The sequence below is a fragment of the Pan troglodytes genome, chromosome 2, assembly GCF_028858775.2.
Source record: "Pan troglodytes isolate AG18354 chromosome 2, NHGRI_mPanTro3-v2.0_pri, whole genome shotgun sequence".
NCBI classification, from domain to species: Eukaryota; Metazoa; Chordata; class Mammalia; order Primates; family Hominidae; genus Pan; species Pan troglodytes.
In genome coordinates this window covers 42,334,907-42,347,209 of record NC_086015.1, presented here as the reverse complement: position 1 = coordinate 42,347,209, position 12,303 = coordinate 42,334,907, and positions in this window count along the sequence as shown.

Genomic DNA, 12,303 nt, shown 5'->3' with positions numbered 1-12,303 from the left:
TAATTCAAGATGGATTAAAGACTTAAACGTTAGACCTAAAACCATAAAAACCCTAGGAGAAAACCTAGGCATTACCATTCAGGACATAGGCATGGGCAAGGACTTCATGTCTAAAACACCAAAAGCAACGGCAACAAAAGCCAAAATTGACAAATGGGATCTAATTAAACTAAAGAGCTTCTGCACAGCAAAAGAAACTACCATCAGAGTGAACGGGCAACCTACAAAATGGGAGAAAATTTTCGCAACCTACTCATCTGACAAAGGGCTAATATCCAGAATCTACAATGAACTCAAACAAATTTACAAGAAAAAAACAAACAACCCCATCAAAAAGTGGGCAAAGGACATGAACAGACACTTCTCAAAAGAAGACATTTATGCAGCCAAAAGACACATGAAAAAATGCTTACCATCACTGGTCATCAGAGAAATGCAAATCAAAACCACAATGAGATATCATCTCACACCAGTTAGAATGGCAATCATTAAAAAGTCAGGAAACAACAGGTGCTGGAGAGGATGTGGAGAAATAGGAACACTTTTACACTGTTGGTGGGACTGTAAACTAGTTCAACCATTGTGGAAGTCAGTGTGGCGATTCCTCAGGGATCTAGAACTAGAAATACCATTTGACCCAGCCATCCCATTACTGGGTATATACCCAAAGGACTATAAATCATGCTGCTATAAAGACACATGCACACGTATGTTTATTGCGGCATTATTCACAATAGCAAAGACTTGGAACCAACCCAAATGTCCAACAATGATAGACTGGATTAAGAAAATGTGGCACATATACACCATGGAATACTATGCAGCCATAAAAAATGATGAGTTCATGTCCTTTGTAGGGACATGGATGAAATTGGAAATCATCATTCTCAGTAAACTATGGCAAGAACAAAAAATCAAACACCACATATTCTCACTCATAGGTGGGAATTGAACAGTGAGAACACATGGACACAGGAAGGGGAACATCACACTCTGGGGACTGTTGTGGGGTGGGGGGAAGGGGGAGGGATAGCATTGGGAGATATACCTAATGCTAGATGACGAGTTAGTGGGGGCAGTGCACCAGCATGGCACATGTATACATATGTAACTAACCTGCACATTGTGCACATGTACCCTAAAACTTAAAGTATAATAATAATAAAAAGATTTTGGGGGGGATTTTTATTTTAGCTCATCAGCTATCATTGGTGTATTTTATGTGTGGCCCAGTGTGGCCCAGGGAAGTGAAAAGATTGGACACTCCTGCACTAGAACCTTCCTGGGAGGTAGGGCTTTTGACAGGGTGAAGTGCTGCCTAGGAGCCTCTCCCTCAGGCTTAGCAGTAAAGAGGGCAGGTCATCGAAATAGCAAGAGCAAGCCCATAGACCTTACTTTGTGCTTTTAGCCTGAGCTGCTTTCACAAATTGCCACAGATTTATGGCTTAAATGACAGGCATTTATTTCCCACAGTTCTGGAGGCTGGGAATTCTAACATCAAGGGGCTAGCAAATTCAGTTCCTGGTGAGGGCTCTTTTCTTGGCTTGTAGACAGCAGCCTTCTTAATGTATGCTCACATACAGCCTTATCTCCAAGTATGCATGTGGGGAGAGGGAAAGCTCTCTCATCTTTTCCTCTTCTTAAAATTTAATAATCTCATCATGAGGTCCCCACCCTCCTGACCTAATCTAGATCTAATTACCTCCCAAAGACCCCATCTCCTAATACCATCGCATTAGGGGTTAGGACTTCAGTGAATTTTGGAGAGACACAAACATTCAGCCCCTAACAGTTTAAGTACTTTTAAAATTCAGCACCGTTTTGAAGATTTGTTAATATTCATGTATATATCTAATCCTGTGGTTCCCAAACTGCACCAACGTGCTCTGGGTAGCTTCAGGGAACCCATAGAGGTGCTTTGGGATACTTTCCATTTTGGTGGGAAACACAGTGATGCAAAACATCTGTCAGGCATCATGTGAACCACTAACTTGAGATAGTTCACAGTTCCAGCATTAGACTGCTACATTCCTTTCCATGACATCTTATTTTTGCGAAGCTGTATTTTTAGCAGTTGTAGTGACAAGCAGATACTGCATGAAAATCAAGGGGAAACAAAATAAGGGCACATGTCCAATCTGACCCCAACATTTGAGAAGCCACACGGTGCCCAACAGGCACACACATCACATCCCCTCAGTAAATAATTCTGGTTATTTAAGAATGAAATATTATTTTTTCCTCCAATGTATGTGTATAAATTTCTTCAAACAGGTACTAGTGTGTTGGGACATAAATACCTATTAAGCTGTTTGGACGATCTACTTAATAACAGAACAGAATGGCTAGCCAGAGCTGTTAGCCATTTCTTTTGGCCTAGGAACACCGTGAAGACATTGGTGCATGAAGTGAGAATGTTTGGGAACCCCTGGTCTAGTTGATCATATTCGATCATATTTGTTAGTGAGCCAACACCACATTTTATTATCCAGGCCCCCAGTGAGTGACACCTGGGTGGAGTCCAGTTCAGTGTAAACAGCATTGCATGGATCCCCCTCCCCCATGGCCGTATGGACCTGTGTGAGAGAATGTTTCTGGGCTTTATGTCTGAGAGTAGGATTTATATGATGTGTGCATGACTGATTGGACCAGAGAATGCTGGAGTACTCCTGAGAATGGCTGTGCCAGTCAACACTCCCGCCTGGAATGCATGAGGCTACCCCATCCCTACCCCCTATATTTAGCACTTGGCATTTTCATCCTTCTAATTTTTTGCCGGTTTAATAGATGAGAAGTGATTTCCCTTACTGTTGTAATTTGTGTTTTTTCTCATTATTGTTGAATTGGAGCATTTCTTCATATATACTCGTTGGCCACTCAGGATTTCTCATTCAGTAAATTCCATACTTATCCTTTGCTCATTTCTCAGTTGAATATTTTTGTCTCTTTCTTGTGGATTTGTAGGAATTTCTGAATGTTTCAAGATATAAACCCCCTGTTCATTTTAGATGTTGCAACTATCTTCTCCCAATATGTCATTTATCTGTTAACTTGATCCAACTAACCTTTTGTTGACTGGAAATCTTTAATTTGAATATAATAAAATCCATCAATTTTTTGCCTTATTGTCCAAGTTATTTGATCTTAAGAAGTGCTTCCCCACCCTCAGTCCACAAATATATAATCCTATATTTTCTACAAAGACATTAGCTCACATTTTTTTCTATTAGCAAGATCTTTGAATTTTGCATTATTGAATTTTCTTTGAATCTAGGCATTTTTCAGCTGAATAAATTACCATCATAACAGAAATCAGTGAAAATGAATTCAAGGATAAGCACTAGGTGTAAGATTTTCAGAGAAAGAAAAAACTTTTCATTTAGTAAATATAATAATGAAAACGTATTGCAAAATAAGAAAAAAGGGACAAACATCAATCCAATTCTTATACACTGGTCTCCAGTGAAATAACATCAGAACATTTCTTTGAGGTTTGTAGCCATGTGAAACATGAATTTTTCTCAAAGTAAAACTTTATATTGGCAAAGGTCCTTAAGAAAATGTGCTTTCTTCATAAAGATGCATTATTTTTAAATTCCAGTATGCTTTATTCTGTTAATTCTTTATCATGCTTTATTCTATTAATTGCAGGCTAGTTGTTTTTAGCTCACACATTCCTAAATCTGCATTCGTTAATATTGATAACTATTGAAACCACTCAGGCTTGTATATATTTTTCAGAATGAGTAATTTTATCTTATTTGTTTTTACTTATTTTTTTGAGACAGGACATCACTCTATTGCCCAGACTGGAGTGCAGTGGCATGATCTTGGCTCACCGCAACCTCCGCCTCCCAGGCTCAAGTGATTCTCCTGCCTCAGCCTTCTGAGTAGCTGGGATTACAGGCGCACACCACTACCACCCGGCTAATTTTTGTATTTTTAGTAGAGATGGAGTTTCACCATGTTGGGCAGGCTGGTCTCAAACTCCTGACCTCAAATGATCCACCCACTTCAGCCTCCCAAAGTGCTGGGATTACAGGCGTGAGCCACCACGACGGGCCAGAATGAGTAATTTTAAAAGTAAAAAGTTGGCAGTATATTAGTAGCTTAAATTTTATCCCTTCTACTTCCAAGACAAAGATAAAATTACTGAATTAAAAATAATCAGAGGGCAGGCATGGTGGCTCATACCTGTAATCCCAGTACTTTGGGAGGTAGATGTGGGAGGATTGCTTGAACCCAGGAGTTCAAGACCACTCTATACAATATAGTGAGACCCCACCTCTAAAAAATGAAATAAAAATAAATCATAAAAAAATCTGAAAGTAGGGAATGAATTAGACAAATCAATTATAATTCAGATTCACTAATGGATTGTATATATCTGAAATTCTATAACATGTACACATATAGAAGATTTCATCTTGTGATATGTTGGAAATGAATATTTCTTCTGTTCTTTCTATACCAGAGTCAGTAAAATTCTTTGTAAGATCAGTGGGACGCTCTTACAAGTGAAAATAAATGTTTCGAACTACAACCCACAGCAGGACAAATGTTTGAGGGTGGGGGTAGGTCTACCTCCAGTTAAATAAGTAACTCATGCAGCTGAGGTTAAAATTTTTAAAAGCTGAGTTTGGGTTTGTATCTGTAGAAAAGTTGATGGACTTTGATATTTAAGCAAACAGATTCCAAAGAGCTTTGAGGAGAAAAGTTTTTATTTTCACCAAAGTGTGAATATATCTGCTGTTAATTTGTACTCATTTTAGGAGCAAATTTGGTTTAGGAAAATTAGATGTGACTATCTTCCATTTTTTCCTGGTTTTACTGCATTCACTTCTTGGGATCTGCTCTTCTCCCGCTCCATGAGTATTTGAAGCACATAATTCAGCCAAGTACTTCTTTTGTTTTGTTTTGTTTTTTAAAATAAATTGAAGGTGTACAAGTGCAGTTTTGTGACATGAATGTATTGAGTGGTGATCAAGTCTGGGCTCTTAGTGTAATCATCACCTGAAGAGTGTACATTATCATTAGGTAATTCCTCATCCCTCACCCCCCTCCCACTGTCCCTAAGCCAAGTACTTCTGTATACATGAAAGAATGGTTTGCAAAGATAGACTCCAAGTTATCAATAACAATAGAAATTTAGAAACCAATAGTTTCTAAATCCACTATTTAGAAACTATTGGTTAGGGGATGACTTTTGCATTTTAATGTATTCTATATTATTGAATTTTTGTGAACTAAAAGAATAAAGAAAAAGAAAATAAACAAAATAATAATAATTGAAGGAATCTCAAGCTACTTAGAGCCTTTAAATCATTCTCGTAAATAATTAATGGCTCAAAGAGGCAATAATAATACAACACACTACTTAGAAAGCAGGAAAATGAAAACATCCTTATCAGAACCTTTAAGATATCCTCAAAGGTAAATGTATATTCTTGAATGCTTTCATTAAAGAGTGAAAGTAAATTAACCCCATGTAGTGAGTAGAACTGTGTATCCCAAAAAGATGTGCTCAAGTCCTAACTCCCAGTATCTGGGAGTGTGACTTCCTTGGAAATAGGGTCTTTGCAAATGTAATCAAGTTAACATGATGTCGTACTGGATTGGGGGGCTCCAATCCAATGACCAGTGTCCTTATAAGAGAGGAAAATTGGCTGGGCATGGTGGCTCACGCCTGTAACCCTAGCACTTTGGGAGGCCGAGGTGGGTGGATCACCTGAGGTTGGGAGTTCGAGACCAGCCTCACCAACATGGAGAAACCCCACCTCTACTAAAAATACAAAATTAGCATGGTGGCACATGCCTATAATCCCAGCTACTCGGGAGGCTGAGGCAGGAGAATCGCTTGAACCTGGGAGGTGGAGGTTGTAGTGAGCCGAGATCCTGCCATTGCACTCCAGCCTGGGCAACAAGAGTGAAACTCTGTCTCAAACAAAAAAAAAAAGAAGAAGAGGAAAATTTGGACACAGACTCATGGGGGAAGGCCATGTGAAGATGGAAGCAGAGACTAGAGTTTTGCATCTGCAAACTAAGGAACCCCAAGGATTGCTGGCAACCACCAGAAGCAGGAAGAGGCAAAGAAGGACTTTCCCCAGGATCCTCCAGAGAGCGCATGGCCCTGCTGATGCCTGATTTGGGACTTCTAACCTCCAGAACTATGAGAGAATCAACTTCCTTTTTAAACCACCTAGTTGGTGGTACTTTTCAAATGGAAGACCTAGGAAATTAATACACTCCGTAATTCAGGAGGTTAGAAAAAACAAAACCAAGACTGAGCATGATGGCTCATGCTTGTAATCCCAGCACTTTGGGAGGCCAAGGTGGGAGGATTTCTTGAACCCAGGAGTTTGAGACCAACCTGGGCAACACAGTGAGACCCTGTCTCTACCCAAAATCAAAAATTGACTAGGTGTGGCAGTATGTGCCAGTAGTCCTAGCTACTTGGGAGGTTGAGGCAGGAGGATTGCTTGAGTCCAGGAAGTTGAAGCTGCAGTGAGCTATGATTGCACCACTGCACTCCAGCCTGAGACCCTGTATCAAAAAGCGAAGAAGAAGAAGAGGAGGAGAAGGAGGAGGAGGAGGAGGAGAAAGAGGAGGAGGAGGAAAAAGAGGAGGAGGAGAAAGAGGAGGAGGAGGAGGAGAAATAGGAGGAGGAGAAGGAGGAGGAGAAGAAACAAAAACAAAAGCAGGAAAGCAGAAAGAAGAAGACAAGAAAGGCGAAACAATGAGAAAACAGTAAAAGCACCAAAATGAAATAATAGTAAATAACTACAAGAGCTGATCTTTGAAACCAGAGAAAAATACAAGCCTCTAGAAGAAAACAAAAACAAAAACTATAACAAAAAAAACTCATAAAAATAAACCTGTAATGCACAATGTTGAACCCAAGACCTGACCTAACGGCACTTAGGCCCTTTTACCATGTAGGTCTCTAGAGGAGGCAAAAACAGCTGCCGGGCTCCTGCAGGGTTGCAGAATCCAGTCTAAAGTGACACTGGCCTCTGGTGTCCAGGACACAGGTCACCAGGCCCTGCCAAGGCTCTGGGAAGTCTGGCAGCTCCACACTTCCCATCCACTCCACACTGCCCTGCATCCAATGCGACATGAGGGTGCTTCCTTCAGCTCTTCATCTGGAATATGTTCTGAAGCATCCAGATGTGGAACTTCATAATCCCATTCATGGAAATACAGCGCCTTGATGTCGGCAGCTCCTTTGCCTTTGTCTTGTCCCTGCTTTAGCCCTTCGCTCCTGGATCTTACCATCACTGCCCTACCTCTGAAGCATAGTGTCCTCTGCCCCATGCTGCGCCTACCCTTCTACCTCCCTACCCTACTGCATGAGCTCTGAGACCCGATCAAGACCTGTTTAGTGTTTTCTCACCTCACTCCTTTTGGCGCTACTTCCTTTTCTAACCAGCCCGTCACTTTAACCACTCTCTTAACATCACACTCAACTCCTGGTGCTTTACAGGCAGTGGAAAAACCCTAACTTGGCATCAATTCAGCCAGGTTTCCCTTTTGTAGCTCACACTAGTGGATAATGCTAAAGAAAATCGCACACACTCCTGGCCTCCAGTCCTACCCAGGGCTTAGGGCTAGTGCACCCTGCTCAGCTGCTTCTCCCTTCCTCCACTGCGGCTCTGTCTAGCCTTCACCACAGTCCTCAGGCTCCTGTCCAACATGCTTGCTGGTCATACTCAGCAGAATTGCCTCCTCCTTCTCAGAAAAATGTGGAAGGCATCAAATTCCCCACATCCTCACAACAAACCTATGGGCATCAATACTCACCCACATTTATGCATGCAACAAACATTATGCAGCAACCAATTATGTGCCAATTTCTGTGCTAGGGCTGGGCTAGAGAGATGAATGGCAGAGTCATTGTCCCTTCCTCAGATGGGGTGTCAGCAGCTGAGGACAATAGGATGCTACTGAGAGACTTGAGCTAGGGAGTGACCAGTCAGGTCATGTTTGTTTGTTTGTAACTGGGAACCTATTTATTAAAAAACATTTTTTGGCTTTTTTTCCCTGAGGCCACTTCATGGTTTATAGTGTTCAGATTTGTTTTTGGAAGATCACTCTGAATGGGGGAAGAAGGGGCAGAAACAAGGCAGTGACAGGAGTTGTGAAACTGTTGTGGGTGGGAGGTGATAGTGGTCTGAACCAGGGAGTTCAGTGACAGAAGAAGAGATCAGAACCAACAGATATATTGGGAGGAAGACTTGACAGGTCTTGGAGACTGAATGTGGAAACATGAAGGAGAGGAAGATGCGAAACTGGGCATCACCCATCTACCCTCCCAGTTGCAGGGGTCGAGGGGTCCTCCAGGTTCTGTGTTTCATGGGAGTCATCTCTGCCCACCTTTCTTCACTGAAGACCTTTTCTGTCTCTTTAACAGCTTTATTTAAGTTGAGCTCTTAACATCTCAGTGAAGTTTTGTAACCCTTACAAGATCTTCACTTTGTGCCTTGAAATATGGGGACCTCTTGTTACATTCCATGCTCTCCTGGAGATTTCCTAATAAGAACACTGCTTGGTATTATCCCCGGGTGAAAGACCAGCTCCTTAGTCTGGGCATCAGTTAGGCCTGGACATGAAAAAGGAGTGTTGCCGCCTTGGCTAACATGCTCCAACGAACTTCACAAGTGGTGTGTGAATTCAGACTGAAAACCTTCCTGGAGACTAGCTAAGTCTATCGTTTATTTTATTTATGCATAGAGTTTTACATATTTTCTGCAGAGACCATCATGTTTTCTGCAATTATAATTATACTTTAACTACCTGCCTGACCCTTATACTCTATTTCTCTTATTTCTTTTTCTTGTGTTACTCCACCAGCTTCGATGTCTACTACTTGCAGAACAGAAGTAGTGAGGGAACAGTACCTGATCTCAAAGGAAATGCTTTCAACATCTTAACATGAAGTATAATCTTTGCTGTTTTAAGTGTAATCATTTTTATATAGATGCCCTTTATTAGGTTAAGGAAATTCTTTCCCATCTTGAGTTTTTGCCAAGACATGAAAAAATTAATGTATGTTGAATTTTAAATGATAAATTTAAAGGTATTAATATGATTAAATATATTAATCTATTTTATAACATTAAACTAACCTTGTATTACAAGAAGAAACTCGATCTGGTCACACGTGTTTTTCTTTCAAAATGTATTTTTTAAATAAATATTTTGCATATTACCAGTGCTTAGGAATTATTTATTTATTTATTTATTTATTTATTTATTTATTTATTTTGAGACCGGGTCTCACTGTGTCACCCAGGTGGAGGGCAGTGACACTATCTGCAACCTCCGCCTCCCAGGTTCAAGTGATTCTCCTGCCTCAGCCTCCCGAGTAGCTGGGATTACAGTCACCCACCACCACGCCTGGCTAATCTTTTGTATTTTTAGTAGAGATGGGGTTTCGCCATATTGGCCAGGCTGGTCTCAAACTCCTGACCTTAGGTGATCCACCCGCCTTGGCCTCCCAAAGTGCTGGGATTACAGGTGTGAGCCACCGTGCCTGTCCACTATTTTGTTGTTGTTGTTGTTGTTGTTGTTGTTGTTTGAGAAAGAGTCTCGCTCTGTCGCCCAAGCTGGAGTGTAGTGGCACGATCTCTGCTCACTGCAACCTCTGCCTCCTGGGTTCAGGCTATTCTCCTGCCTCAGCCTCCCGAGTAGCTGGGATTACAGGCATGTGACACCACACCTGGCTAATTTTTGTATTTTTAGTAGAGGTGGTGTTTCACCATGTTAGCCAGGCTGGTCTGGAATTCCTGGCCTCAAGTGATCCACCCGCCTCAGCCTCCCAAAGTGCTGAGATTACAGGCATGAGCCACCATGCCCAGCCTTGTACTTTTACTAGAGACAGAGTTTTGCTATGTTGGCCAGGCTGTCAAAATGTATTTTTATTTTTAAATATTTTTCTGGATTTGATTTATAATATGTTGCTTAGGATTTTTATAATTATGTTCTTGAGTGAGATTAACATCTATTTTTCCTTTATTAAACTGTCCTAATCTGTGTGTGTGTTTTATTCAAGGCTTTGCAAGCCTTATAAATTAGAAGTACTTCCTCTTTTTTTTTTTTCGGAGATGGAGTCTTGCTCCAGAAAAATTTCTGTAAGGTTGGATTATATAGAACTTGCCCTTTTGCCCTTCTTTTTTTTTTTCGGTCTTGTTCTGTCACCCAAGCTGGAGTGTAGTGGCACCATCATAGCTCACTGTAACCTTGAACTTGTGGGCTCAAGTGATCTTCCTGCCTCAGTCTCTCAGGTAGCTGGGACTTGTCCTCTTTCATTTTTTTTTTATTTCCCCTCTTTGGGAATAGCTTTAATGTGTTTGTAAACATGATGCATACATATTTTTTAAAATTCCCACGCTACCTTAAAATACAAGTAAGAACACATTTAAATATTTTCATGAAACTATCTGGTGGAAATCAGTCAACATTTTGATGAACATAATTCTGAACATCCCTCTATGTAAAAATAAATGTCTGAATTTTACATAAATGGTATACATACATTACATGTGAGGTTCAGCTAAACTGCTTTCTTCCATTATGTCATGGACACCTTTTTTTATTCTTTTTTCTTTTTCTGTTTTTGTTTTTTTTTTCCTTTTTTTACAGATAGGGTCTCACTCTGTTGCCCAGGCCAGAGTGCAGTGGTGCAATCGTAGGTCACTGCAGCCTTGAACTTCTAAGCTCAAGCGATCCTTCCACCTTAGCCCCCAAAGTGCTGGGATTACAGGCATGAGCCACTGTGCTCAGCCATGGACATCTTTTCATGTCAGTAAATATGGAGCTTTCTCATAAATCATACTGATTACATAATCTAAACAATATTGCCTCCTAGCAATGACAAAGTTACTTTCAATTTTTCTTTATTTTTACTGTAACAAAGCAATAATGAACACCCTTGTGCATGCATATTTTTATATTTGGGTAATTATTCAGGTAAGTAGTCAAAAGAGGATTATGGGTCAAAGGGTAAACAAATCTTAACTATTCAAACATATTTCCAAAGTCCCATCTAGAAATGTTGCACAATTTGCACTCCTACGCTATTGCAGAGAGAATACCTTACTCTCCACTTCTCCACCCTCTGACTCCTACTCTTTATTTAAAACTAACGTCCAGGCCAGGTGTGGTGGCTCAAGACTATAATCCCAGCACTTCAGGAGGCCAAAACAGGAGAATCACTTGAGTCCAGGAGTTAGAGACCAGCCTGGGCACCATAAGGAAACCCTGTCTCTACCGAAAAAAAAAAAAATGTTAAATTAACTAGGTCTGATGGTGTGTGCCTGTAGTCCCAGCTATTGGGAGGCCGAGGAGGGAGGACTTCGCCTGAACCCAGGAGGTTGAGGCTACAGTGAGCTGTGATCATGCCAGTGCACTTTAGGGCAAGACCCTGTCTCACAAACAAAACAAAACAACAAAACTAATATCCTTATTGACATATGTCACATGCCGCATAATTAACCTATTTATAGTGTATACAATTCAATTACTTTTGGTGTATTCACAGAATTGTGCAACTATCATCACAACCAATTTTAGAACATATTCATCACCCCCAAAAGAATCTCCATACCCCATAGGGTCATTCTTATTATTACCAAACCCCAGTACCTGGGAACCATTAATCTACTTTCTATCTCTATGGATTTGCCTATTCTGGGCATTTCAAATAAATGGAATCATACAATATGTGGTCTTTTGTGGTTGGTATATTTAACTTAACATAATGCTTTCAAGATTCGTCCATATTACAGAATGTGTTAGTATGTGTTTCCTTTTTTTTTGCCAAAAATATTCTATTGTATGGATATAGCACATTTTATTTATCCATTCATCAGCTGATGAACATTTGAGTTGTTTTAATTTTTTGCTATTGTGAATAATGCTGCTATGAACATTCATGTACAAGTTTTTGTGTGGACATCGGTTTTTATTTCTCTTGGGTATATACCTAGGAGTGGAATTGCTGGACCATACAGTAATTATGTTTGACATTTTGAGGAACCACTTTCCCTTTTAATTGCTAATATTATTCATTTGTACCTTCTCACTTTTTAAAAAGAATTAATATTGGCAGGTGCATATAATTAATCTTCTCAAGTAATTAACTTTCGGCCTTCTTTATCTCCTGTATTACATTTTTGTTTTCTATTTCACTGATCTCTGCACTTATCTTTATCATTTCATTTTTTTCATGTTTGATGAGCATATTTAGCTATTCTAACTTCTTAAACTAAAATACCTAGCTCATTAATTTTCAGCTTTTTTCTT